Source organism: Limulus polyphemus, unplaced genomic scaffold (assembly GCF_000517525.1).
Source record: "Limulus polyphemus unplaced genomic scaffold, Limulus_polyphemus-2.1.2 Scaffold1511, whole genome shotgun sequence".
NCBI lineage: Eukaryota > Metazoa > Arthropoda > Merostomata > Xiphosura > Limulidae > Limulus > Limulus polyphemus.
In genome coordinates this window covers 151,773-157,355 of record NW_013667121.1, presented here as the reverse complement: position 1 = coordinate 157,355, position 5,583 = coordinate 151,773, and the positions used below count along the sequence as shown (strand labels likewise).

Below are 5,583 nucleotides of genomic sequence, written 5' to 3'. Positions count from 1 at the left end.
GAGACAGGATTTTGTACTTACTGACTCAAATGACAGGATTTTGGTCTACTTACTGACTTAAAAGACAGGATTTTGGACTTACTGACTCAAGAGACAGGATTTTGTACTTACTGACTCAAATGACAGGATTTTGGTCTACTTACTGACTTAAAAGACAGGATTTTGGACTTACTGACTCAAGAGACAGGATTTTGGAAGATCTCTATTCCATTCAATTGGACCATTTTCAGAGTGCTGAGCCCCTGAGATGACACCTGAAGCTTTCTCAGAAGTAATGTAGTACCTACATATTACTAGATTGGCTCTCACTGTTGCACTACTGCACCCAGTGTCTCGCAGAACCTTCACTTTCTTGTCACCTACATAGCCATCACATATTGGTATAGTATGATTTGTTGGCACCTCTTGATATTTGTAACATACTCCAATCACTACTGGCACTGTTGACCCATTTGCTATCTTGAGCTAACCAATAGTCGTACACTGATCAATCATGGAAATGGCACTTCCTTCTTGTGGTGAAGCTAACAAGTTGTGTTGATCTTGTTTTTTCTGGCAGCAGCATCCATAGTGACAGTCACTATTTTCTTGTTTCTTACCAGTACTATCTTTGTAAATAGCTTCAGCTGCTTTATGTTGAGATTTCTGCTGTTGTTGCTGATAATGGACTTGCACTCTTTTACAATGTGCCCCATTTTATAACAAATATAGAATGTCTTCTCCCTTCTGTCTATTAACCTTCTGTCACCTTTGCTAAACTCCTGCTTCTGGTCAACCATCACTGGTTTTGAATTTAACTGGATATTCTTGGACTTGCCACTTGTACACCATCCATGGGCTTCCATATACTGTTCTGCTAGCTTGATCATCTCGTCTATGACTTTTGGTGCTCTCTCCTTCAGGAACAGTGACATGTCAGTTGAACACATGATCATGAACTGTTTTCATACTAGTAGATCTGCCAATCCCTTGAAGCTATTTTCACACTTGGCCATGTCAGTCCATCTGGTCAAGTATTGCTGTAGACGTGCCACAAATTGAAATACAGTTTCTCCAGCATCAGGTTTGACTTCTCTAAACTTCTGGTGAAAACCTTCTTCAGTAAGCTCATATCATTTCAGCAAAGCCACTTTTAACTTGTCATAGTCCATGGCATCTTCCGAAATAATGCTTGCATATACTTGTAGGCCTTTTCCTGTGAGAAGTGGGCTGAGACAGACTGCCCAGTTGCCTTTTTCCCAGTTCTGACTGTAGGTGATTCTTTCATATCCCTCCAGGAAAGCATCCATGTCATCTTTCTGTTCATCCAATTTGGACAGCCTGGGTCGACTGGCCCTGACTCCGTTATCATTCTGGGGACTTTCTTCCTTCAGTTGGGTGAGCTTTTCAATCTCAATTTGTACTCTTATTCTCTCTATTTCTAGTCTCTCCTCTCTCCCTTTCTTCTTTCTCAATTTGTGCTCTTATTCTCTGTATCTCTATTTCCAGTATTTCCTTTCTCTCATTTTCTTCTCTCCTTTTCTTCTTTCAGTCTTTCTTCTTCTCTTCTCTGTCTTTCCTCCTCTCTCTTCTGTTGCTGCTCTTCTCTCTCTAGTTGTTGTTGTTATTTAACAAACTCTCATAGTTCACTGTCTTTTAACCCAAGACGCTCTCTTCTTTCTATCCATTTATCAAAATTTGACATGGGTATATAGTGTGATTGTAATCTCCACACTATTTGCACTACTACTATAGTTGTGCATATGTATAGGCCTACTTATTTCCACTGTTATTTATGTTTTCTTTTCTTCCATTTATCACTGTATAATCCAGGCTGTGGCTCACCAAATGTCAAGAACTTACTTTTTAGTAGCATATATAGTAATGTAAATATATGGGTGTTTTAGGCTAAGGATTCTTCTACAATAGACGTGTGTGACTTGTTGGTGATAAGTTTGATAATAAACGAACTGCATGCACTCCACTTGCTTTTAAAATAATATATGTATTAAAATAAAAGTTGAATATATTTACGAAATTCTTCACACTATAGAGATCATAGTTGTATCTTAAACACTATACAGTTCTCTTCTTGTCAAAAGTCCATTTAGGCCAATTCAATTGCTTTAGAATTCAGTTGACAGGCCAAACTATTTTTCTCTATTTTTATTGCAATAATATCAGATTATAATTCACTTATGTTTTGTGTGAGTTACCACAGTTGTCCTCTAAACTTCCAATAATTGCCTACTTTTCAAACTTCCAATAATCGTCTGCCTTTTGTCAAAGTCCACACAGGTTTTTTCAATTAGTTTAGAACACCCTTTGATGAAACAAATTATTCTCCTTTTTTTTTAAAACTGTTAATCTCACTCTAACATATCAATCATTAGGCCAGTCACGCACAAAACAGTTCACTTTACGTTTTTTAACTTTTCTGACCGAATGTCTCTTTCATGTGACTTTACTTTTACTCTGTTTTTGCTCGTCTGGTTGCAGCTATTTATACGTCTGTCACTTACACCTTCTAGAAATCTCCATAGTCTCGACTTCAATGGATTGCAAACACAATGTTCAATAGCCTCAACATCAATGAATTACAAACACAAAATAAATAAATTAATAATACTACCTACACTAAACAGTCTTTTATACCTGACAGACCTGTTTGTAATTTTGTCTTCATTCTCTTTGTCAGTCTCCAGGTTTCACTTCCATATGTCGTTGCTGGTATGATGCATTAGTTAAACATTTTTCTCCAGAGACACATTGGCATTTTCTTTTCACATAGAACATAGCACCAATGTCACTTGATTAGTAGAGGTCAAACCTAAATCAGTAGGAAATACTTAAAGATCTGTGAAATGTTTTGTATGTAGGTACAACATTACTTCAGAGTCTAAATCAGTAGGAAATATTTAAACATCTGTGGAATGTTTTGTTCAATGATCAGATGACAGGCAAGGTACACCTGTGTGTGTACTAATTGATGGGACAGGGAGAAAGTTTCCCAAAACAAAAATAAAGGTGGATACTCCATATTATGTAGGAGACCTTGAAGACACGTGTATCAAAGAACCAATATACAACTTGGTGATAGGAAACATACCAGGTAGTAAGAATTTGGAGGAACTAGACAAAAAGAAGTCTGCTGAAGCAACTGCAGTCATCAGAAGAGCTCAAAGGGTTACTACAGTTGTATCCTGAATTTTCAATAATCGTTTCCTTTTTCTCAAAGTCCATGCAGGTGGGTTCAATTAGTTTAGAATACCCTTTGAGAAAACAAATTATTCTCCTTATCTCTTTCCAGACTGTTAATTTCACTCTCTAACATATCAACCGTTAAGCCATTCACTCTCACAATGGCTAAATTTATGTTTCATAACTTTTCTCTGACCAAACTTCTCTTTCATGTGATATTACTTTTACTCTGTTTTCATTTGTCTGATCACAGCTATTTATACATCTGTCACTTAGGCCTTCTAGAAATCTCCATAGCCTCAACATCATTGGCTTGTAAACACAGTGTTCGACAAAATAAATAAATTCATAATACTACCTACACTAAACAGTCTTTTATATCTGACAGTAAGCTCCTCTTCAAGAAAAATATTAACAATTTTTTTTTCACAATATACAAAAACTGTTTTTGGTTCATATACTAAGTCTTCTCATACAATCTACACCAACATTTACAGTTCTTTTTTCAGTCTCTTCTCATGTAGGGCCTCCAATATTGCTTCATCTTGACAGGATCCCTTGCCTTCACCTTATCTTGTGTTTTCTGGGGTCTGTATATCCTAATTTATCTGTATACTGACTCAGTAGATTTTGTTCCTCTTTCTTCTTGTGCTTGACTTCCTCTTGGGCACTGTCCTGAAGTTTCTATGGTGAAGGGTCTTTCTTCTACACTTTCTTCAGCTCCCATGAAACTACATTTGGGATGTCACTTTTTGAGACTTTAAGAAGCTTGATATCTTGCTTGATCCTTTTTTACATGACAACGTGAATCATACATGGATACTATTGCAATAAACAATATAGAAAAATATTTCATCTTGTCAACTGAATTCTAAAGCAACTGAATTGGCCTAAATGCATTTTTGACAAGAAGAAGATAGATAACTGTATAGCATTTAAGATACAACTATGATCTCTCTAGTGTAAAGAATTTTGTACATACATTTAACTTGTTTCGAATACTTATGTTATTTTAAAAACAAGTGGAGTACGTGCTGTTCATTTATTGTCAAATTCGTTGCCAACAAGTCACAGACACCTACTGTAGAGGAATCCTTAGCCCAACACACCCATATATTTACATTACCATATATACTTAGTAAAAAATAAGTTCCAAACAAGGTCAAAGAGACATGGAAAGAAATATTCTAGGAATTAGAAGACTATAAAGAAAAATAAATGATTAGATCAGGTAGAAAATGGGAGTTAAAGAGGCAGTAGAGCTAGTAGCAGACAAATGTTGGAGATGAATAAGACACATAGCTAGATAAGATGAAACTAGATATGGACAGAAGACAACAATACAGTGGTTGATCAACAGGAAAAAACAACAAAAAGAAAAAAACGAAGAGGTAGGTGAAGGATGATCTACTATAACATTTGGAAGTAACATGAGTGAAACATGAGGGATGATCTACTACAACATTTGGAAGTAGCATGAATGAAACATGAGGGATGATCTACTACAACATTTGGAAGTAACATGAATGAAACATGAGGTATGATCTACTACAACATTTGGAAGTAACATGAATGAAACATGAGGTATGATCTACTACAACATTTGGAAGTAACATGAATGAAACATGAGGTATGATCTACTACAACATTTGGAAGTAACATGAGTGAAACATGAGGGATGATCTACTACAACATTTGGAAGCAGCATGAATGAAACATGAGGGATGATATACTACAACATTTGGAAGTAACATGAATGAGATGGGAGGAATGATCTACTACAACATATAGACGTAACATGAATGAAACATTAAATATGATCAACTACAACATATAGACGTAACATGAATGAAACATTAAATATGATCAACTACAACATATAGACATAACATGAATGAAACAGGAGGGATGATATACTACAACATATAGAAGTAACATGAATGAAACATGAGGGATGATCTACTACAACATATAGAAGTAACATGAATGAAACATTAGATATGATCTACTACAACATATAGAAGTAACATGAATGAAACATGAGGGATGATCTACTACAACATATAGAAGTAACATGAATGAAACATGAGGGATGATATACTACAACATATAGAAGTAACATGAATGAAACATGAGGGATGATCTACTACAACATATAGAAGTAACATGAATGAAACATGAGGGATGATCTATTACAACATATAGAAGTAACATGAATGAAACATGAGGGATGATCTACTACAACATATAGAAGTAACATGAATGAAACATGAGGGATGATCTATTACAACATATAGAAGTAACATGAATGAAACATGAGGGATGATCTACTACAACATATAGAAGTAACATGAATGAAACATGAGGGATGATCTATTACAACATATAGAAGTAACATGAATG

At 35.3% G+C, this 5,583-nt stretch overlaps 1 protein-coding gene across 1 annotated transcript in view; it reads left to right on the top strand.

The window, feature by feature from the left end:
* The window catches only part of LOC106463897 (serine/threonine-protein kinase TBK1-like), a 43,403-nt gene that overhangs the window by 10,409 nt on the left and 27,411 nt on the right, over positions 1-5,583 (top strand). The window lies entirely within an intron of this gene.